The sequence below is a fragment of the Stegodyphus dumicola genome, chromosome 6, assembly GCF_044657685.1.
Source record: "Stegodyphus dumicola isolate Sdum_Otavi_A_Nest chromosome 6, ASM4465768v1".
In the NCBI taxonomy this organism is placed as follows: domain Eukaryota; kingdom Metazoa; phylum Arthropoda; class Arachnida; order Araneae; family Eresidae; genus Stegodyphus; species Stegodyphus dumicola.
In genome coordinates this window covers 177,648,474-177,674,645 of record NC_140773.1, presented here as the reverse complement: position 1 = coordinate 177,674,645, position 26,172 = coordinate 177,648,474, and positions in this window count along the sequence as shown.

The window sequence follows — 26,172 nt, the reverse complement described above, 5'->3', positions numbered from 1 at the left end:
CCTTTTATAAGATTTTAAAATCACGCGCTGGAATTTTCCAGTACTTTCTCGAAATCAAAAAGAGATATTTATTTATTTAATGCACGCGCTCTTGTATTTTCGATTTTCCGGCTTAGCTTTCTTTTAATATTCGTCACGCGCTGCACTGCGCGAGAAATAAAACCATTTAATTTATAATTGAACTAACATTAGCTTTTTAAATACCAAATTTGTAACAATACTGACTTCGTAATAAACAAGCTTATTACTTTGTAGCCATTCAAATAATTGAGTGTGAATTAAGTTATCGTCAATGACATCAAAGAGTAATTTTGATTTTTTTAACATTATTAATTATAATTTCTCCTCTTCTGTCTTCTTATTAAATTTTTATGCGATTTTCATTTAACACTAGTTAATGCTTTAGTTTTTCTTTCACACAACTTACTTTGATTTGAAAAGTTTCATAAGAGATATTTTATAGATTTTCCTCGGTTCTTCATAATTATATCTACTTAAGAAAGAATTCTTAAAATTAATCCTTTTTACGTAAGTCAAAACATATACCGCTTACACTGAAAATTTTGAAAATGTTTTAGATTTCAACAATACATTTTAAGTTCCAAAATTCCCAAACTAGGAAGTATTGTAATCGGGAAAAATTACGGATATCTTATTGCAAAGAAAATATTCATTTTGACTTTTCTCCAATCCATTTGGAAGTTTTCGCGCGATGTCTGTATATACGGACAGAACAAATGACTCTTTTTTCAAAAACGGATTGTAAAATGGATTTAAGATGGATGCGGAGATTTAAGATGGATACGTATGTACGTATGTATGTATCTGGCATAATACAAAAACGATTAGGCGTAAAATGCAATTTTGTATAAGGTCTAGTTGTGACTCTCCCCTTTTTTATTGCAATCGGTAGCACCAAACATGTGTATATGCATACCCAAATCGCTGAGCTCTCTTTTCATCTTATTCTTATGTAATTGTGCATTTTTTACTTTCAAAATGATTGAATTATGTTGTTCTCATGTTTCTGTTGAGGTTTTTATGCCTTTAGTTAATCTTTGTGCGATAGTTGCAGAATTATCAATACAAATTTTAAAATGTAAGTAGAGCTAAGCTTGTTTACATTTGAAACACTCAGTATAATGAACTAAGTCAGCTAGTGCACCAATTGCAGCGCCACTATACCCAATGGTACCAAAAGTTAACTTTAAATTTTGGTGTACTGAAAAGTTTGTCTTTCCGTACGTTGGCCGAATTGCTTGTTTTGCGGAAAAACTCGAATTTTATTGGCAAAAATTATATTTTAACTGTTTTTAACTGTATTTATAACTGTGTTTATAACCGATTTTTATTAGAGATATTTTGAATGAAAAATATCTCTAATAAAAATCGAAGAAATAAGTTTAAACAAAGTGCAGCAAAAAGTGTATACAGTTTTATATGCCGTACAAGGAAGTCATGTGGTGTCCACATGACTTTTTTTAAAATTTTATTCTACATAATTAAAAAACATTTCTTCTTTTGTTTATCAAAATCTCAAATTAATATACAAACTGAAAAAAATAAATTTATGAAAGAGATTTATAGGATAAGCATGTGTGAATACTTTTCATTCAATGTTTCAATATCTGTAATAATAAAATGTTATTTTGCTTACTACTAATAATTTATTTAATACATGTGCACATAATTTTAGAACAAATTTATAAAACAAATTATGTATTTCAAAAGTTCAAGCAAAACGATGATTTATTGATAATAAATAATTTTATCCGAAATTAAAACAGTAATAATTTAATTAAGTAATAATTTAACAGTAATAATTTAATTATTCCTTAAAAACTTAAGGTTTCTTAAATATTGATCATTTATATATAATTCAAATCAAAGCGTTTCTTAAAATCATGTAGGTAAACTTACAAACGTATTTTGCATTAGATGATGAGTGTGTTGTAAATCTAATGTTGATTTTTAAGTCATTACCATGTATTGAGAATTTTGCGGAAATGTAAAACTTAAGGAAGAGTTCAAATACTTTCTCAACATATAATATTTTCCCAACACAATTATTGGGAAAATGAGAGTCATAGCCTGAATGGAGAGCTCTTTCAGTAACCTACGTTTAATACGCAAATGAATACAATAGTATTGTTATTGGAAAATATCAGAAGCTTCAAAATCGCCTTTACCAAACATTAAAAACTTTAATAATTAAGTACGATAAAAATACGGTAAGCTATTGTACTTTTGCATGTGATGTAATCTCTACATGTATTTTAAATCCAGAAAAGTAAATTGTAGTTTAGGGTATTGAGAGGAATTTACCATGCCTAATAAATTAATCTTATTTAAAACAAACAATTTAATTCTTGAATATTCATCAATTTTTTTAATTAAAATGTTTCCATTTTTGTTAACATATAATCTGAAGACTGTCAGAGACAGTAACACAGGAATGTTAACAATGCTCCAATTTTTCTTAAAGATGAGGGATGTAAAAATATAGCTGCGCAGTATCTCATTTTAAATATGAAATTTGTATATTATATTATTTGAATCATCATGAATGTTTTGCGTACTGCTGTTACGAGTCCAAGTATGTGAGTAAGAAATAAAAAACATATGAAGCAACTTTAAAATTAAAATATTTTTAGTGTTGCGACACTAATCGTAAGGGAAATTTGGCAATTAACTGCATTAAAAGACGTAAAGAAAAAGCCAAAATAGTATTACCAAACATCGCATGCTCGTCACCCCGACCTACTTTATGGTCAATTTCTGACTTAGTCACAACGCAATCCTATTTTGTTAAATTTAAGATGCCTATAAAGCTAACGGATGATTCTTACAGGAATTTCTAATGTAAGAAAATACAGCAAAAACGTTTCTTCATTAATTTAATGCTAAAGATGTTCTCCTACTGTACAGTTTAAACTGTATTAAAAACTGTATTTCGGTGCATACATTTCTGTTTTTTCAGTTTGCAGAAAATTTGGTCTAAACATCCTCTGAAAATTTCAAATAAAATATGTTTTACTAATTCAGTCTTTTATTATATTCCTAGAATGGTAGTAATAATGAATTAACTGTTAATTAAATAAAATATATTTATTGAAGAGCAAACAAAACTATTCCAAAAAGCTCCCTTCCTACTTTCGAGAAGGGAAATATTTCAAATAAAAAAAGCTTTAGTAAGAATTCATGTTGTTCTTAAAAATATTTTCGCATATTCCATGCAAATTCATTTGAGTTTTAAACGCGAAAGCAAGATTTTAGGACATTACATCAAAGCATTCAGAAGGGGAAGTCTTCATATTTAGAAATGTATTGTTTACAAACGTTTTAAAAAATTATAGGTTGGTGGTTTATTTAATGAAACTGCGATTTCTCCGTCTAACAGAAATACAGTAAGTCTCGTTGATTCACATCTTATCTCGCTTCTCGTGATAATTCTGAATGGTTAATCATACGAATACAGCGATGCCACTGAGGTTTTCTTATTCTCGCATTTTGTTTTTAATTATTCTCTTATTAGAAGGATAGGAATTCCAAAGACAAATTAGATGCAGTCCAGAATTTATTCACGAAAGAATACAAACCTTTTTGAGGAAAATTTTAGCCTTATATACACTCAACTGTTGTTTAGATCCCCCCTTTTTTTACACAATTCTATGATTTTTAAATACAAATAACTTCTGAAGATGATTAAAAAGAGTAAAGATCGCAAGTCACGAGTAAAACCAAATACTGTAAAGAGTTCTACTTCACCGACATGGCAACATGAGAGTGATATTCTAAATATTTTGCATAAAACTTACACAAGTAGAAAAGGATTTAAGATGCAATAGCTTGTATTTTTGTAGTTTCTAGAAGTTTTTCTAAATAAAATTTCCATTATTATCAAAACTTGATTTATTTTAAGAATAGTTTTTTTGTTTCAAGAGAAATTATAATTCAGTTAAGTACAGAAGAAACTTATTTAAATATGAAATATGGAACCGAAGAAAAAAAGCGCACTCCATTATTCATAAACTTTTTACAAAACGAAACAGATCAGTCTGAAAGAGTAGCATAACTACAAAGAACAACCTGACAATTAGAACTAAATACAAAGCAAATATCCCTAAAATACTGTAAATCTCCCATTTTGAATTATAACTTAAGATTCCTATGGAGTAAAATATAAACTTTTCCGAGATCGCCCAAAAAACAAAAAAAGTAGTCAGTTCTTTGTAATCATATTTCAAGTTCTTTGCAAACGTATTATGCTAAAAGTTATATCGTCACTGAAAAATCAAATTTAATTACTGTTATATTTAGAATCTTGGAAAGTTGCGGTATTTTATGCATAAATAATCTATTAGTCCTTTTCAGTTATCGAATAAAGCGTTTTCTGTGACTTATTTGCTACTTTACTTGAAATTCTTAGCAGAAGTAAGACCTTTCGCTAGAGACTGATGGTACTACATACTCCAGTTCTCTTGCGGTATCTCTTACATCTATTGATACTCCGACAGAAATTACTGAGATCGTGGTAACATAGCTATGTATCTGCATTGAAGTCCATTGCCTAGGAATCTAAATTATACCAAAAAGAGATGTTTAGATATGAAACTGTTTCTGAAAAAGTGCAAAAGTGCAAAGTAATTAAGATATAATTAACTATTTTAAAAGGAAGTATGCCCTTTGCATTTGAATATAATAAGGAAACGTGATTAAATATTGATACATTTGATATATATTGTTGCGGATGTAGGTTCGCAATACATTGAATGCACGCAGAACCGATGATAGCTTGATAAAATTTATTTTCCCAAAAGAAACACTGTACAGTTGTGGAACTTCCACAAAATCACTCGTACAGCTTTTTTCAGTATGACAAAGCAAAATTAGTAGTTACCACTTCAAACTACTAAGAATGTTAAACTCAAAACCGGATACAGTTTACAGTTACATATAGGAACCTGACCAATTACAGCTGTATAGGGATGGGACCAAATATTCACGAAGTATGGCGATTTTGGAGATTTGTCGCCAAACTGCATGTCATAATTTAGTCATCAAAGCCACTGCGAGCTTGGCGCCTTTCATATTAAATGATACAAAAGGTGCTACAGTTTTAAATATAATTTCACTAAAATTATTTACATAAATACAAAATTCGTAACAATATTAATACCTTTTAACAATTGGAATATATTTTAAGTAAACTTTAAAAAGGACTTAGAGGAATGGGAGTAGTGGTTTCGTATTTAGTTTGAAGAGCAGTTAAATGTTTCGAAGTCCCAAAGAAGCATCATCGACATGCATAAAATTTTATTTTCAAACTTAAAAATGTCATCTTTAACCTTCAACTTAATTTTTGATATTCTTCGAAGTCACAGACGATATTGTTTTAGAAGAAGGTACGCGCGGATTGGAAGATTAATATATAGCTTAATTTGCATTTAATATGCTAAATGCCAATTTTATTAAACTTTTATCTTTCCCTATGCTCTTTCATAATATTTTTTTTAAATTTTACTTGATTTAAGAACATAGAAGTTAACACCTACTTTATCTCGGGTATTCACAAAAGAAGTGCAATAAAGGAAAATAGTCCAAGAAACTTTATATTTGTTCCCCGTACCAGGATTGTACTTGTAATATTTTTTATTATTGCATTAACTGCAACAATATAACAAGCTGCGAAAAATACAGAAGCGACACAAGGATATCTTCCAATACTGGGAAGCTCAAGTTTTATTTTTAATTCATTCATTTTAGTATCTGCGAATAATTTGAAGTAAGTTGCTTAATAACATGACTAGTTTATTACAGTAAACTATACATAGATTATTATTGTGTTGGGAAAAGGCATTCTGAATAAAATAGTTCATTCTTAAGTATCTCTCTCAAATCAAATTAGAACAGTACAAATATTGGTCCTTGGTTTTAATGATTCGGCCGCAGACGTATATAGTTTAAAAGACAAATAAAATAAACACACCCATGTAAAAATAATGTTAATTTTGAAATGCGATCTTCGACTGCATTCAAATGGACATCTTTCATGAAAACGTATCTTGTGTATTCAGTCAAGTACATATATTGCATTTCTTGGATGCTTAAAAAATGTGTTTATTTATAACTTGCATTTAGACAGAAATGCGTTAAGAATTGAAAGTATTTTTCCCATCAGTTGATAATATATTTAAGGATAAAATTAATGAGCATTTATTTATTGCCAAATCAATTATTTCACAAACATCTCGCTTAATCAAAATAGTAATATCAATATATTATACTAAAATTCATTTATTTTTTTATGAATACTCTTAAGTATTTAAAGTAATACAATCAAACATAAATAATAATGTACTGAAATACAAATAGAATAAATGATTTCCTAAATTAATAAAAATATTAATTAGAGTTTTTTTTAACAAGCGAATACATAGCAGACAAAATAAAAGAACGAACTTCAAAATAGAATTTGTGCTACAGTTTTTAAATGACCGTATATGAAAAAATTTCATTTTGCTGCTAATTTTTTAATCTGTTTTTTTAATTTGCCCCCTCCCAAATTTCCAACAACAACATTTCTTAGATGTAAATCAGAAGATTTTTATTTGTTCCCCTCTGTGAAAACGAATGGTAAATTTCTTTCCTGTAACAAGACATTATAAGTAACGAAGTTCCATTTCCTACCGTTACTGTATTTTTGCTTTAACTAGTCTATTTCAGCCTAAGAACATTTTGAATACCTTTTAAAGAATTTGAATGAGCCATAGTTACAGCTAAGACCTGTGCTTAGATCTTAAGATTAAAATGAGGTCGATCTGGGTTATTATTAGAGTATAAAGTAAAAATAGCTGTGGGAAGCTTTCTGTTTCTGTTTTTGTTTTATTGTTTAAAAACAAGATACACACTTCTAATTACATGAAATCTTTAAAGGAGAGAATTCATTCAGTGAAGACACTCTAAAACCGATGGAATCCTCCAGTTAAAGAACTTTCGTAAAAACTGGGCAGAAGGTGTCTAAAGACGAAAAAAAGATACTTCTCCCTTCTGCCTCTGTTTTATGGAGTAGAAAATATCGAATTGATGGCCGTGACCTAAGACGTGAGTCAACACTCGCTGGTGACAATGAATTTCACGGCCCGACGCCCTTTGGCGATGGACTTACGCCTGTTAGCATTCATTTCGCAGGCCCAAGCAATTATCCGACGCGTTGGTTTCTTATTTCTTGCCTCAGCTGGAAAGTTCACCATGGTTCATACGCTCCATGCAGAAAGAAGAGGTATGTAGGAAATAGTGTTTGTTTCTTTTCAAGCTTCATTTACCGTGATTCTTTATAAGCTTTTGACATCTAGGAAGAAGGAAGTAGTGGAAGCAGTATTACATTCATTCGCGAAAGGTGCAATGTATTAAAAGAAGAGTTAAAGAAATGTTTCTCTTGAGCATTTTGCCTGTAAATAGATACTTAATTTGCTACATTGAACAAAAATACCCATTTTATTCCCATCTCTGACTTGACGTATCTTTTCAGGCAGTCATCACAAAACATAAAATAACAACACTCAAAATGAGAAAATATATGACTAAAGCATTCTCGTTCTTTTCTTTCTTTTTTTTTTTTTTTTTTTTTTTTTTTTTTTTTTTTTAAATACCTGTTGTGAACATTTTGCTCAGTAATTTGACATCTTCTAAAGGTTAAGTTCAAGAAATCAAGAATTTCTCTCAGAAAAATAATCTGAAAAATGAATGCGTGGTAGTTTGTCTAGATACGTTTATTAACAGCTCAATAGAGAAAGGATCAGAGTCCAAAATAATGAAATCTGAGAATAAACCAGGCCGCCATAAATGTCATCGTAGAAAAATCTCTGCACTGCAGTAGAATTTTTATCTATCCTTCCTATAACAAGCTTTAACTTGTAAATACCGTTTCGTCACTTTTGCGTCGATAATAATCTGCGTCCCAAGTAGCACACGACGTTGCAAACTGGTCCGAGAGGTTGCAAGTAGATAGAAAATGACAGTTCTGCGGCAGGTGGGTCAGTAGGTCAGGGGGCGTGGCCAATGACGTCACACAGAAGGCGGGGCCAAAGGGAACGTCATCACACTAGGAGGCGTGGTCACGAGTGGAGTTGAGGCGTTGGTAGATTGCTGATTGAGTTGTAGACCTCCTGCTTTTCATTTAAAGTTAGTTTTTTTTAAATTGGCAACGGGGTCATGGCGTCCTCTAGGGACGAAAAAAGAAAATAATCTATTTAGGAATTGCTCATGGCGTCCTCTAGGGATGAAAAAAGAAAATAATCTATTTTAGAAATTTCTTCTTTTTTTTAAATGTTCTATTATTCAAAATATAGGATAGAACCCTGAAACAAAATATCTCACCAGCTGAGTAGTTTGAAGATTTTAACCACTAAGCTGACGGGATACATTCAAATTTAGGTAAAAAAGCCTATATAAGAAAATGGAATTTGAATCCACTCATCAATTTATTCTGATACTTTTATCCTTTCTAGTTTTCCATGAAACTTTAACTTATTTCTCAGGTTTTCTGTTTTCATAATAACATATTCATTTACTGTCATATTTTTTTAATACTTAACGTTTCTAATTTGTAATATTTTATTTAATTACCACATACTATTTTTTTATCATACCTTTCATAAATTTCAGCATACCCTGATTTTTAACTTATATGTTATATTTCACAAACGTTCAGGCACATGCTGTTTATTTGTTACATTACTTAATTTTAGATGCAATTTCACACTTTTTTTTAACGTTATAATGTTCAATATATTCTGAATTTTAACTTCATTTACTTTTTTAAAACATTCTAGTATTCTATACACACTTTAACTTAGTGGTTTGAAATTCTATTTAAAAAGAAACGTTTATTTTTCGTAATCTTAGTTCTTTCACTAAATTTTCTACAAAATTTCTAATTTCTTTCACATGTTCAACAATATCTTCCTTACATTCCCGAATATTTTTTTTTAAACTTAAGTCTATAACTGTTAATTGCTTCTCTTACGTTCATGATTACCCTTCTATGTTTATATTTCTTAATTCTAGTTTAACTTATTTATTATAACGTTCTTATTTCTGTCTCATCACTCATAATTCCAACATTTTATCCCTTTTTATTCATTTTAACGATATGGATTGTTTTCATTTACTCCATATTCAAATATTTCCTTGCAATTTTTAAAATACTTGTTTAATTCTCCGATCATAATACATCATCTACAGGTTTTACTCAGAAATTTCCATTCACAACTTTACAGTTTAATACCATTTATATCTAAATGTATTCCTTTCTCATATAGTTTTATGGTCTTCAAAATGTCTAACATCATGTTCAGTTTTAAATCCCGATTTCCTTTAAGTGTGTTGATAATTTTCATTTCTAATTTTACAACCACGTTCAGTGTTTCATCCACATATACCAAAATATTTCTTACATCTTCTGATATTTAGTCTATGTCATATTTCAGTACTTCAAATGAATTTTCACTGCTCACACTATTATTTTTTCATGTTTTAGACACACTGACTATACAAATTTTACTATTTTTCCTACACTAATTACATCTATGTCAGCACTCATGATAAACTAGCAATTGTTTTGCCTCACATGCATAAAGAAATTCTTAAAACGAAATTTTTCAATATCGTACTCAAATTAATGTTTTCCAGATGGGAATTACCAGTATTCTTTAGTTTTACTCTGTTACATCTTTTTAAATTTTAACATCTTACTTTTAATTCTAACATACATCTTTTGAACAGTTTTTTCTTTTAATGATAGCCTTACCTTATCTGTTCAAATTAATTCTTTAAGTCACCTTCTTTACTACCTTTCAGTACCTTCATAATTCACTATGCAAACGCAATGTCTTTCACTGACATTCTGTTTGATAATACTACAAGTTTCCTTAATTGACAAAAAGCGAATTATTTCTCATTTCAAAATAGAACTACTATATTTTCGCACGAACATTACCTTCATCCATTCAAGACGCCCCTTAACCTGTAACTGACGTAGCGATAGGAAAGGAAACCCTTATCATATGCTATTTCGACATTTGAGGTTTTTAGAACTTCTTTGGCAAGTATATCTGTACCATCAGAAAATATACTTGACATTTTTACTCCGTTTAAAGGCAACATACTGTTATAAGAATGGTATTAGTTAAATTTATATCACAAATAAACACATTTTGTGCTAAATAGGCATAAACATTTAGATTCAGAATATTTCTTTTTAATCCGATGTAAGACTTGAATTTCATTCATGATACGGATTGTCTCTTGATTTTTTTTTGTTTACCTTACACTAATAGAAAATTTTTATTTTACAAGTTCAGCTTTTAACGAAATAGAAATAAAAACTACGATACACCTGGTGTTTTTAAGAAAAGGAACTTTGATATATTTCTGGAAATGTAAATGCTTTTAGAGTTTTTTTCTTTCAATAATGTTGATTTTCATTACTTTACTAATTTCAATAATTCTCTTATTAGCTAATATGAATGAAAGAAGATTGTCAAAAATGTGACACAGTATAATTCTTCCGAACATACGTACCTTTACCAGCTTACAGATATTACCGATTGAAATGAAGAAAGATACAGATATTTTACTCCAATCTACATTAAATTAAAAAAATATTTAAACTTTCATACATTCCAAAGAATAAACGAAAACTCAATAGATATTGTCATGTTTGTATATATGAGATAAAAGTTTTATGAATGGTATTTGAAGTAATGCTTAGAACTTCATAAAAGCGAACATTCACTATGTTAATACACATATCATCAGTTATTTACATAATTCAATGTAATATTAATCATTACATGTACTATATGCATATATATTTAAAGTTTAACTGTCTTACAATTGAATAATTAACTATTGAGAGAAAGACGTTCATATCTTACACTATTTAATTCACATGGAACAAATTTTTCCATCAACCACATTGAACCGCGTTTATTAAATTCGCCAAAGCTCTTTTATTTCTGCATTTTCACACTCACGACACATTTTAAATGTAACTATTGATTACCATTTCAAACACCGATATCATAACTCAGTGTAAAACTACATCATAACTCATGTTTTCCCTACTAACTACAATTTTATATATTCAAGAAGTACATCTAAGACATGATCATTTTCTATGTTCTAGCAAATCGATTCAATTGCGAACATACTATTAAGACTTGCGATTTTAGAAGACTTGCATGTATTAACGATGTCAACGTTACTTCGTTTTTATAAGATTCACATCAAATCATGTCGCATTCGAATGTGGTGTAAGAGATCACTTTTTCTTTTAAACACTTGTAAACAATGGATGCAATTTATAAGAAGAGAAGTATCATGCTGCTTCAAAACATCATCATCAGCATATTTCTGTTTCTTTTGACACCGGCAACATTTTAAAAAAAAGGTTTCCTGAGATATTCTTCAAATTCTGCTTTACTTGAAAAAAATGTCCGAACATTCAATACGATGTAAAGATTCATATTGTTTTAAATTCTTATGCTCACTAAATATTTTCATCATGATTTACTCTTAAAAGTAACTTTATTAGTTTTCATATCATTTTTACATGAAAAGAACTTGTGATTATTCACTACAAAATTCTAAGACGGGAAGCTTCGCGACTTTTCAAACTATAAAGTTAAATTTCTTAGGACATACACTACATCTGATGTTTCTTTCATGAGATTTCAAATATCTCTTAAGATTACTCGTATTCAAGAAACCTCGCAAATATATCACATAATTTCAGCGAATAATCGCTTCATAAACTCTTAAATTTTCAACACGAGTGAATCACTTGAAGCATATACTGCACTGTAAACATACAATACTTAAAAAAAATTGTTATAAAAAATAAAAATACATTCATTTCACCAAGAAGCTTTTCTATTTAAATACATTTATTTATTTCCAAAGAACAAGTTTCTGTATTATACATAAAATATACTTAGAATTTTCTTTCATTAGTTAATATCAAATTAACAACAATATCCATTTACTGATATTTGATATACATGTTTGCTTTAAAATTAAAACTAAAATTTCAATATATTTCTATTAAAAAAAACATAAGGAAAAAAAAATACTCATAACATCAACCAAAGACAGAAATTTAAATAGAATAGCTGTACTTATATTAGTGCATTTTTATAATCTTCATAACATTTCGATTCAAAAAACCTATTACAAAATAAATGAAACATTTTTTTCTGCCTTAAAGAATCTCTTATATTTTTAAAATTAATACATAAAAATATATCTTCACCAATATATTTAATTCTATTCTCAACACTTATTATAATGCAATCATGTCTTGTTTGTGAAGGATGATTTACAATGCAACCTTCGCATTTATATAGCTTTTTTATCACTGAATTTAATTCAGTTTTGATAGAGTTTATGAGTTCTTTAAAAGGTTCATCATCATCACTTACCATATCCGAACAATTGTTTTTACATTTGATTTGCAACGGTAAAATAATTTCGAAAATACTTTTATATAAAGTATTAGATACATCAGGAATAATTTCTTTCAATTTTTTTAAAATATCACAGTTTACGTTTAGGTATATAGGTTTTAGTTTAAAAGAATTTTCATCTTGTTTAAAAACTTGTTGAAAAATACACTCACCTTCTTTGTTGAAAACTACCAACTCATTATTGCAAATGATGCTGGCACTCGTATAGACAAGATTAAATTCATATATTTTTGAGGAAAATTCTTGCCATGTTGCAGGAGTTATAACAACACCGCGTGTAGTAGGGTATAATATTTTATTTTGTTCCACACATTCACGTAGATGAATGTTCATTCTGTTTTCAAACTGATTTATGGATACAAAATATCCCCAACCAAGAGTCCACTGTGCAATCAACTTCGAACTTTCTTTTTTCTGTTCTCGATTATTCGGCATGAAGATATTTTCAGGAACAGACTTCATATAGTGGGCAAACCAGTCATCCTCTGGAAGTTCATCCTCATTATCTTCCAAGCGTCGTTTTTTAATTTTCGAAATTTTTATGTTTCGGAATGTGATACTAATTCTAGGATCTTTAACGTCAGGTTGAGAGGGTATTCCGTGCATCCAAAATTGATTCGTTGGGGGTTTCATTACAAGGAGAGTTCCATGAGTTAAGTCCACGCTTCGAGATGTGAAATTTCGCCTGGTAAATACCATTTGACGTTTTGCACCTAAACTGATGATAGGTATATCACTTTCAGGTTCGAGACAAGTTTCATTGTCTTTATGCGTTGAAATTTTCGCCACTCCGTCAGGATAATAGTACAATAAAGCAAAATTATATTTTTTGCCAGTTATCGTTTCAACATAATCTTTTACATTTAGAAGAGTCCATGGTTCTGCACAAATGCTCGTACCAGAGAATTCGTAACTAAGTCCTTCATCACCAAAACCGAGTACGTTTCTTCGTGGAACATACTGGGTCCCATTAATTTCAAAACTAATATTTTTAAAATCATAATTTGATAGTTCATCTAGCAAAATATCAGCTTCATTTCGTGAATAAAATTCTTCGTATAATTCCACATTTAACTCTGTATCACATATATTCCTCATATTCGCTTTTGAATCTAACGAAAATTCTGAATGATATAGAAATACGTTCCATTCTTAAATAGCAAAAATTATCTAAAACATACATTAACGAAATGATTTCATCAACACTTATCGTAATACATTCTTGTCATGTCTTGTTTGTGAAGCCAGTCTTTCCGGCGTCATATGTGTAAAACTAATCATGATAGGATAGTGGGAAAGAGTTATAGTGTCCTAATGTTGTTATTCTGAACCTCGATATTACATATATGCATAAGGAGAATCTTAAAAGCATTATCCACTTATCATGATAGAGTAATGGAAAATTTCTAAAACTCTGATAATCATACGCGAAAGAATGTATTATCTTAAGGTTATTGTTGCTATTCCAAATTTGACAGTACATACAGAAGTGAAGGAAGATCCTTGATAAGCGCTGTAGACTTCACGTTATCATGATAACGTGCAGCTAGATGAACTATCAAATTATGATTTTAAAAATATTAGTTTTGAAATTAATGGGACCCAGTATGTTCCACGAAGAAACGTACTCGGTTTTGGTGATGAAGGACTTAGTTACGAATTCTCTGGAACGAGCATTTGTGCAGAACCATGGACTCTTCTAAATGTAAAAGATTATGTTGAAACGATAACTGGCAAAAAATATAATTTTGCTTTATTGTACTATTATCCTGACGGAGTGGCGAAAATTTCAACGCATAAAGACAATGAAACTTGTCTCGAACCTGAAAGTGATATACCTATCATCAGTTTAGGTGCAAAACGTCAAATGGTATTTACCAGGCGAAATTTCACATCTCGAAGCGTGGACTTAACTCATGGAACTCTCCTTGTAATGAAACCCCCAACGAATCAATTTTGGATGCACGGAATACCCTCTCAACCTGACGTTAAAGATCCTAGAATTAGTATCACATTCCGAAACATAAAAATTTCGAAAATTAAAAAACGACGCTTGGAAGATAATGAGGATGAACTTCCAGAGGATGACTGGTTTGCCCACTATATGAAGTCTGTTCCTGAAAATATCTTCATGCCGAATAATCGAGAACAGAAAAAAGAAAGTTCGAAGTTGATTGCACAGTGGACTCTTGGTTGGGGATATTTTGTATCCATAAATCAGTTTGAAAACAGAATGAACATTCATCTACGTGAATGTGTGGAACAAAATAAAATATTATACCCTACTACACGCGGTGTTGTTATAACTCCTGCAACATGGCAAGAATTTTCCTCAAAAATATATGAATTTAATCTTGTCTATACGAGTGCCAGCATCATTTGCAATAATGAGTTGGTAGTTTTCAACAAAGAAGGTGAGTGTATTTTTCAACAAGTTTTTAAACAAGATGAAAATTCTTTTAAACTAAAACCTATATACCTAAACGTAAACTGTGATATTTTAAAAAAATTGAAAGAAATTATTCCTGATGTATCTAATACTTTATATAAAAGTATTTTCGAAATTATTTTACCGTTGCAAATCAAATGTAAAAACAATTGTTCGGATATGGTAAGTGATGATGATGAACCTTTTAAAGAACTCATAAACTCTATCAAAACTGAATTAAATTCAGTGATAAAAAAGCTATATAAATGCGAAGGTTGCATTGTAAATCATCCTTCACAAACAAGACATGATTGCATTATAATAAGTGTTGAGAATAGAATTAAATATATTGGTGAAGATATATTTTTATGTATTAATTTTAAAAATATAAGAGATTCTTTAAGGCAGAAAAAAATGTTTCATTTATTTTGTAATAGGTTTTTTGAATCGAAATGTTATGAAGATTATAAAAATGCACTAATATAAGTACAGCTATTCTATTTAAATTTCTGTCTTTGGTTGATGTTATGAGTATTTTTTTTTCCTTATGTTTTTTTTAATAGAAATATATTGAAATTTTAGTTTTAATTTTAAAGCAAACATGTATATCAAATATCAGTAAATGGATATTGTTGTTAATTTGATATTAACTAATGAAAGAAAATTCTAAGTATATTTTATGTATAATACAGAAACTTGTTCTTTGGAAATAAATAAATGTATTTAAATAGAAAAGCTTCTTGGTGAAATGAATGTATTTTTATTTTTTATAACAATTTTTTTTAAGTATTGTATGTTTACAGTGCAGTATATGCTTCAAGTGATTCACTCGTGTTGAAAATTTAAGAGTTTATGAAGCGATTATTCGCTGAACTTATGTGATATATTTGCGAGGTTTCTTGAATACGAGTAATCTTAAGAGATATTTGAAATCTCATGAAAGAAACATCAGATGTAGTGTATGTCCTAAGAAATTTAACTTTATAGTTTGAAAAGTCGCGAAGCTTTCCGTCTTAGAATTTTGTTGTGAATAATCACAAGTTCTTTTCATGTAAAAAGGATATGAAAACTAATAAAGTTACTTTTAAGAGTAAATCATGATAAAAATATTTAGTGAGCATAAGAATTTAAAACAATATGAATCTTTACATCGTATTGAATGTTCGGACATTTTTTTCAAGTAAAACAGAATTTGAAGAATATCTCAGGAAACCTTTTTTTTAAAATGTTGCCGGTGTCAAAAGAAACAGAAATATGCTGATGATGATGTTTTGAAACAGCATGATACTTCTCTTCTTATAAATTGCATCCACTGTTTACAAGTATTTAAAAGAAAAAGTGATCTCTTACACCACATTCGAATGCGACATGATTTGATGTGAATCTTATAAAAACGAAGAAACGTTGACATCGTTAATACATGCAAGTCTTCTAAAATCGCAAGTCTTAATAGTATGTTCGCATTTGAATCGATTTGCTAGAACATAGAAAATGATCATGTCTTAGATGTACTTCTTGAATATATAAAATTGTAGTTAGTAGGGAAAAAATGAGTTATGATGTAGTTTTACACTGAGTTATGATATCGGTGTTTGAAATGGTAATCAATAGTTACATTTAAAATGTGTCGTGAGTGTGAAAATGCAGAAATAAAAGAGCTTTGGCGAATTTAATAAACGCGGTTCAATGTGGTTGATGGAAAAATTTGTTCCATGTGAATTAAATAGTGTAAGATATGAACGTCTTTCTCTCAATAGTTAATTATTCAATTGTAAGACAGTTAAACTTTAAATATATATGCATATAGTACATGTAATGATTAATATTACATTGAATTATGTAAATAACTGATGATATGTGTATTAACATAGTGAATGTTCGCTTTTATGAAGTTCTAAGCATTACTTCAAATACCATTCATAAAACTTTTATCTCATATATACAAACATGACAATATCTATTGAGTTTTCGTTTATTCTTTGGAATGTATGAAAGTTTAAATATTTTTTTAATTTAATGTAGATTGGAGTAAAATATCTGTATCTTTCTTCATTTCAATCGGTAATATCTGTAAGCTGGTAAAGGTACGTATGTTCGGAAGAATTATACTGTGTCACATTTTTGACAATCTTCTTTCATTCATATTAGCTAATAAGAGAATTATTGAAATTAGTAAAGTAATGAAAATCAACATTATTGAAAGAAAAAAACTCTAAAAGCATTTACATTTCCAGAAATATATCAAAGTTCCTTTTCTTAAAAACACCAGGTGTATCGTAGTTTTTATTTCTATTTCGTTAAAAGCTGAACTTGTAAAATAAAAATTTTCTATTAGTGTAAGGTAAACAAAAAAAAATCAAGAGACAATCCGTATCATGAATGAAATTCAAGTCTTACATCGGATTAAAAAGAAATATTCTGAATCTAAATGTTTATGCCTATTTAGCACAAAATGTGTTTATTTGTGATATAAATTTAACTAAAACCATTCTTATAACAGTATGTTGCCTTTAAACGGAGTAAAAATGTCAAGTATATTTTCTGATGGTACAGATATACTTGCCAAAGAAGTTCTAAAAACCTCAAATGTCGAAAGAGCATATGATATGGGTTTCCTTTCCTATCGCTACGTCAGTTACAGGTTAAGGGGCGTCTTGAATGGATGAAGGTAATGTTCGTGCGAAAATATAGTAGTTCTATTTTGAAATGAGAAATAATTCGCTTTTTGTCAATTAAGGAAACTTGTAGTATTATCAAACAGAATGTCAGTGAAAGACATTGCGTTTGCATAGTGAATTATGAAGGTACTGAAAGAAAGAAGAAGACTTAAAGAATTAAAAAGTAAAGAAAAATAAAAAAGTTAAGTAAAAAAAGTTAAGTAAAGAATAAATTAAAAATTAAATTATTAAAATAATTAAATTTAATAATAAAAATAATTAAAAAGTTAAGTAAAGAAGGTGACTTAAAGAATTAATTTGAACAGATAAGGTAAGGCTATCATTAAAAGAAAAAACTGTTCAAAAGATGTATGTTAGAATTAAAAGTAAGATGTTAAAATTTAAAAAGATGTAACAGAGTAAAACTAAAGAATACTGGTTATTCCCATCTGGAAAACAGTAATTTGAGTACGATATTGAAAAAGTTGGTTTTAAGAATTTCTTTACGCATGTGAGGCAAAACAATTGCTAGTTTATCATGAGTGCTGACATAGATGTAATTAGTGTAGGAAAAATAGTAAAATTTGTACAGTCAGTGTCTCTAAAACATGAAAAAATAATAGTGTGAGCAGTGTAAATTCATTTGAAGTACTGAAATATGACATAGACTAAATATCAGAAGATGTAAGAAATATTTTGGTATATGTGGATGAAACACTGAACGTGGTTGTAAAATTAGAAATGAAAATTATCAACACACTTAAAGGCAATCGGGATTTAAAACTGAACATGATGTTAGACACTTTGAAGACCATAAAACTATATGAGAAAGGAATACATTTAGTTATAAATGGTATTAAACTGTAAAGTTGTGAATGGAAATTTCTGAGTAAAACCTGTAGATGATATATTATGATCGGAGAATTAAACAAGTATTTTAAAAATTGCAAGGAAATATTTGAATATGGAGTAAATGAAAACAATCCAAATCGTTAAAATGAATAAAAAGGGATAAAATGCTGGAATTATGAGTGATGAGACAGAAATAAAAACGTTATAATAAATAAGTTAAACTAGAATTAAGAAATATAAACATAGAAGGGTAATCATGAACGTAAGAGAAGCAATTAACAGTTATAGACTTAAGTTTAAAAAAAAAAATATTCGGGAATGTAAGGAAGATATTGTTGAACATGTGAAAGAAATTAGAAATTTTGTAGAAAATTTAGTAAAAGAACTAAGATTACGAAAAATAAACGTTTCTTTTTAAATAGAATTTCAGACCACTAAGTTAAAGTGTGTATAGAATACTAGAATGTTTTAAAAAGTAAATGAAGTTAAAATTCAGAATATATTGAACATTATAACGTTAAAAAAAAGTGTGAAATTGCATCTAAAATTAAGTAATGTAACAAATAAACAGCATGTGCCTGAACGTTTGTGAAATATAACATATAAGTTAAAAATCAGGGTATGCTGAAATTTATGAAAGGTATGATAAAAAAAATAGTATGTGGTAATTAAATAAAATATTACAAATTAGAAACGTTAAGTATTAAAAAAATATGACAGTAAATGAATATGTTATTATGAAAACAGAAAACCTGAGAAATAAGTTAAAGTTTCATGGAAAACTAGAAAGGATAAAAGTATCAGAATAAATTGATGAGTGGATTCAAATTCCATTTTCTTATATAGGCTTTTTTACCTAAATTTGAATGTATCCCGTCAGCTTAGTGGTTAAAATCTTCAAACTACTCAGCTGGTGAGATATTTTGTTTCAGGGTTCTATCCTATATTTTGAATAATAGAACATTTAAAAAAAAGAAGAAACTTCTAAAATAGATTATTTTCTTTTTTCATCCCTAGAGGACGCCATGAGCAATTCCTAAATAGATTATTTTCTTTTTTCGTCCCTAGAGGACGCCATGACCCCGTTGCCAATTAAAAAAAACTAACTTTAAATGAAAAGCAGGAGGTCTACAACTCAATCAGCAATCTACCAGCACCTCAACTCCACTCGTGACCACGCCTCTTAGTGTGATGACGTTCCCTTTGGCCCCACCTTCTGTGTGACGTCATTGGCCACGCCCCCTGACCTACTGACCCACCTGCCGCAGAACTGTCATTTTCTATCTACTGTTGCAAAGCAGTCGTGGTAACTCTTACGACGTCTTTACAACGTTGCAAAGACGCAATATATTTGTCGTTGCATTTTGGCAATTCGTCGACGTCGCTGAAACGTCATGATATGACCGCTTTTAGACGTGGTCGTTTTAGCATTTTTTTTTTCTTTTTTTTTTTTTTTTAGTTCATCAGCATTACTTTTAGAATGAAAAGAGACTAAATCTGTCCTTTCAAGAATCTTTTATTTTGCAATGTTTCATTACTTTATTTCATCTAAATATATTAATCTAAGGTAGATCCATCTAATGAAATGTAAATTTAATATAAATACCTTTGATTTATTAAATTTAGTTAGTACTAAAAATACGTGCTAAATAATTGTTTAAAATTTTGTTAAAATAATTAATACTTAAAATATTTTTATAAATATTGTAGCAAAATATTTAAAAATGAAACTAATCTATAAAGTAAGTTATTAAATTATGCATTTTATATACTTTAAAAAATAAAATCTCCGAAATCAATGCAAATCACATGTTAGCAATTGTTTCACTATTGAAATATGACTTTTTTTCTTATTTTTGAAACAAGGACGAATTCACGGCTGTCCAACATATATGACGGAAAACTCATTGACATTCAGGAGAAACAGACCTGTACATTATTTATCAGATGCTTCTATAAACGAACATCTCGAGATTTGCTCGCTTTGGCTAGCTCCCAAATTCGAACAAGCAACTGCGCAATTAATTGAGATTCTAGCAGTTCTTTCAAGTAATTTAGTAAAGATGGCATCTGTAAGGTGTTTGTAAAGACTGACTTCATGTTTGAAATTGAATCAAGCAATGACTGATATAAATAATATTGCTTATATTAAAAGTAATTGTAGTGCACTGTCATCAAAGAACGCATTGTGAATCTTCTCATTGTTCTATATCTACTTACTTCAACTGCCTTCAGCGAGTGAAATTCCATTGCTGTGAGCTCCTGTTTGGAAGCCTGTGAATTGAGGAGAAATCATCGTGAGAATGCTGAATTTGTGCTTATTTTGTTTGTGAGTATCAAGAAATGTTACAATGCTAATCGTGAATCTAGTGTTCGTGAAATAGTGTCTCTGTGCTCTATAGTGATCTGTGGAAAATAGTGTTTGTGAAATTGTTAATAACGTTCCAGTTTCTAATTTGCTCACAGATATTACGCTCGTTTCTTATATTTATACCGTGAAGTTAAGTAACAATCAAAAAAACTATTCCATAAGGATATAAAACAGTTTTGGGTAACCAAAAAGTTACCAAAAACAAAAGTTTTTGATAACAATTTAGATTTTCTGTCGACGGTAACCCAAATCTTTCAGCCATTGATAAACACATATTTTTGCGCGGTTATTTAGAAGATGATACGAAGCGATTAGTTGATGGTATAACTATTATCGTAGAGACTTGTGAAACTACGAAGAAATTTCTTATTAACAAATATGATAACAAAAACAGAATAATTCTAGCTCACCTTTATTTTTTGGAAAATATTACGCCATTACGACATCTATCACCTGCAGCCTCGAATGAAGTTTTCCCTGCATGTACCCGAAGGCTATAGACTTTAACTGCTTTAGGAGAAAATATAGAAGTATACGGTCGAATCTTAGCAATCAAAATTTTACGTCCGTTTCCTTATTAGCTGTGACTTGTGTCGAAAATGGGTTATTCATGCCGAAAGAAAGGAAAATTTAGGAATGTAATATTAATGCACTTCAGCAGTATCTTGCAATGTAAGTGGAAGGAGAACTTAATAAAAAACTGCTATACAAAGCACAGTTTGGTTTACCCCTCATAAGAGTTGTGAAGATGCTTTTTTGTTCTTAAAAGACATAGTGGACGAAGGTAAGAAGAGAATTTTACACACAATTTTAGTGTTCCTTGATATCAAAGGTGCTTTCTACCACGCCTGGTGGCCTGGGATACTTGTTTTTTAAGAAAAGCTGGTATTCCGTGTAATATTTACCGCCTTATTAAAGATTTTCTGTATGACAGATCTGTATTGCTCTCCTTTGGCCACGTTTCTTCCTCCCGCATTTTGGAAAGAGGTTGCCCTCAAGGCTTGGTTTCCAGACCTTTACTGTGGAATTTAATTATGAATGATCTACTCAATAGACTCACACATTGTCCGAGTTGTAAAACAGTTGCTTTTGCTCATGATCTACTAATTTGCTTTCAAGAGAAGTGTCCCATTACTCTCTTTAAGACTACTCAGAACACCTTTAATATTATATCCAATTCGTTCAGAGAACAGAAATTGGAATTCAATCCTAATAAATCTAAAATTATGATAATTAAAAGAAAGCATGTCAGCTATACAAACTAACAATTGTACTTCGATAATACCTTACTCGAAACGATGAATGAAGTTAAATATTTAGGCGTTATTCTTGATCATAAGTTTTGTTGGAAAAATCATATTATGTATTTATCCAATAAATGTGAAAATATACTTAGAGGACTTAATCGTGTCTCTTGCAATACTTTTGGTTTAAAATCTAATGTTATTGATATGATTTATAAGCAGGGTATTGTTCCCTTTATTTGCTATGCTTCTAGAGTGTGGGGAACAGCTTTAGAAAAGAAGATTAATTCCCGTATACTTCGCAGAATTCAAAGAAGAATTTTACTTAGAGGCTATGCTTCTAGAGTGTGGGGAACAGCTTTAGAAAAGAAGATTAATTCCCGTATACTTCGCAGAATTCAAAGAAGAATTTTACTAAGAGTTGTGCGTGGCTACAGAACAAACAATTAGCTATGATGCTTTTTTGGCAATTTCAGCATTTCTTCCGATTAACCTTCATGTTTTAAATGACAAAAAGTTTAAAGATACCATCAGCAAATTTATGTTCAATACCAAGGTGTTGTTTGAAGATCTTGCTCATCCTGCCAATCGTTTGCCAATTCAAACTATCATTTATGACAATTCTGTTGATGATAATTTCCCTGTTGTTTGTTATACAGATAGCAGTAAATTTAATAAATGAGTTGGATTAGCTTATGTCGTTTTTCATCATGGTTCTGAACTGGAATACAAACTCTTTAGAATTCCCAATGAATGCAGTGTTTTTTAAGCCGTATTACTCTGCATTAGTGAGTCAATTAAGTGGATATCTAACAACTGTTCGCTAAGTGCTAAATTTCTTATTCGCACTAATTCTCTATCATCCTTATTTCCTCTTAGAAATATCTTCTCATGTAATAAATTAATTGTCACTACTCATGCCCTTCTTAAAGACCTTAATAATAAAGGTGTTGATGTTAATGTTATCTTTTCTCATGTACGTGGCCACACTGGCAATCTACGAAATCAAAGGGCTGATTGGTTGGCAAAACAAGCTACACATCTTCAAGTAATTACTCCAATGATACTTCCCAAGTCATTTTACAAGAACAAAAATGAAGATGATACAATACTCAACATTTGTTGTTCTATTGTTCAAAGCTCAAAGAAGGACGAAAGGAACTCATTTCTAGGTTAAACTCTCTGAATATTATATTTCCTCCCCCTCTTCACGTATTTGTCCAACATAAAATGGCTTTCTCTTTCTTCTGTAAATTTATCTCTAACATGTCATCTGCGAATTTGTAAGTTTATTTTATTTTGTGTTGTGTTTTTGTATTTGTTTGTTTTTTTTGCTTACCTTTATAAGCCTTGTGTGCACCTATGTGGTGCACAAGGAATTTAAAATTTTCAATTTAAAAAAATAAAAATAAAAAGGGGTAAGAAAATAGAAACCTATTGATTATACATTTAATGCTTCTACAGTAGTTCTAAATATTAACTCTAAAACTCAAAATCTTTCAAACAAATCTTCCCCATTTTGCCTCTTCTGTAATAATGACGTACATTAGCTCAAAACTCTGAAACAATATCTGATACGAACACGCATATTCAAAAACTAAAAAGTGTTCGTAGGTGTTTCTTATGTGCGGATCGCTGACATAATTTAAAAATTCGTGCTTTGCAAAGGAAAGACGTTCTGCATTAAATGCAAAAAGAAGCACGAAGTTTCACTCCCGTTACTTCTATTAATTAAGTAGGTATATTAGCTCCCAACTTTAATCATTTACAATCTACTCGAATCTACATCAGCAGTCCCAAGCATTACTAAATTAACTAGATGCTTTTTAGATGGTGGAAGCCAGTCCAGTTTTATTGATTTACACTTAGTCTATACTATTAAAATCTGTGTGCCTCTGTCTGTTTGTGTGTTTGTAACATCATCTCCTCGGGAACGGCTGGGTGTAGAGCTTAGCGGAAGGTACCGTTGGGTTCAGAATGCCCGTGGCTCGCCATATTGACCATCGGCATCTTCGTGCGACTTTAATTAGCCGAGATATTAATTAAAAACTGCTTTTTCCCCTACGTTTCCCTACGTTTTGCACTTTCTTTCACGGGTTTCCCCTATTTTAGGGATTTGGCCGAGTGCCAAATTCGTTTTTCTCGAATATCTGCGGAACGGCGCTGAGTTGGAATTCGAAACGCATATCTCCGGATTCGAAAAAAATCAACAAATCCATCGATACCGGTCCCATCTTCGTACGACAATAATCGGCGGAGTTATTAATTAAAAACTGCGAAAACGTTATTTCATTTTTCGGAGTGGCAACCGTCTCGGAATTAGCTGAGATAAAATTGCTTTTTCGAAAGCGCCGGGGGGATGACAATTGCTTCCGCTCGAGATTTGTGCTGGCGAAAGGTCACGTGTCAATTTCTTTTTTCTTAAATTTCTATGGAACGGCGCTGAGTTGGAATTCGAGGCAGGTGTCTGCGGATTCCAAAAAATTCTACGAATCCAATGATACCATTCTCATCTTCGTAGGACGTTAATCAGCTGAGATATTAATTAAAAACTGTGAAAACGCTAATTTTCGGGCTCATTTTTCCGATTGCAACAGTTTCTTGAATCGCCGCAGATACAAATCAAGGTTATATTCTAAAGTTGAATAAAGCACGCGATTGCATGTTACCTAACTGTATTTTAAAAATATTTCGTTAATGTAGGCATTTTAAATAAACAGCTGCTTTTCACAATTTTTTTTTAATTTCAGGTTAGGATGATTGTCACGTTAATTCTTTTATTGATATTGAATAAAAGTTATTATATTACATTAAATTTAAATGATGACGTTCTTGAAGTTGTACAACTTTAATCAGCTGGGATATTAATTAAAAAATCTGAAAAAAGCTATTTTTTAAAAATATGTTGTTATTTTTTAAATTATAATAAATTTGATTTTTTGGAATAATATATTTTTTTATGTTATTAGATACGTGCACTTAATTTAGATATTATCTTTTAATGCAAATGATATTTTAAATAAGTTCGCACCAATAAAAATTAAATTCACACTTTTTTTTTTTTTTTTTTTTTAGATTAAAGATTTTTCTTTGCTCCTTTGAGATGGTATACGGTAACTTTCGAATCCCGGTGAGCAGGCAGGCTACACTCATGTATTTTGTGATTTTACGCATATCTGTTGTGTATGCAGTGTCTTCTGGATGCATAAATGAATAAAGCTGAACTCTGGTAGTTCGGTCCTAATTTCGAATCCCGGCGAACGGGCTGGGTCCATGGGTGTTTGCGTGATTTTACGCATGTGCCTCGTGTACGCAGCATCTTCTGGATGCATAAGTGAATAAAGCGGCCAAAATTCGCTGAAAACCTCTGATTACTGGTAGTTCGGTCCAACTTTCGAATCCAAGCGACCGTGTTGGCTCAATGTGTGTTTTCGAGATTTTTCGCATGTGTAACGTGTATGCGGTATCTTCTGCATGCATACTTGAATAAAGCGGGAGCAGCCCGCGCAAAACTACAGAACACTGGTAGTTCGGTCCAACTTTCGAATTCCGGGGTACTGTACATAAAATTTGGTCGCATACGTGAATACAGCGCGCGGATACCGGGTAAAACCGCTGAACACTGGTAGTTCGGTCAAACATTCGAATCTCTGCGAGCGGGCTGGCTGCATGGGTGTTTTCCTGATTTTCCGCATGTGTATAGTGTATAAAGTGATTTCTGGATGCATATGTGATAAAAGTGGGCGCAGCCTGCTCAAAACCTCTTAACGCTGGTAGTTCGATGCAACTTTCGGTGTCGGCGAACGAGCTGGCTCCCCGGGTGTTTTCTTGCTTTAACTCATGTGTATCGTTTATGTAGTATCCTCTCCATGCTTATGTGTATAAAGCGGGCGCAGCCCGGTCCACAAAATCGCTGAACACTGGTATTTCGGTCCTACTTTCGAATTCCGGGGTACTGTATATAAAATTTGGATGCATACGTGAATACAGCGCGCGGATACCGGGTAAAACCGCTGAACGCTGGTAGTTCGCTCAAACTTTCGAATCTCGGCGAGCGGGCTGGCTGCATGGTGTTTTCGTGATTGTTCGC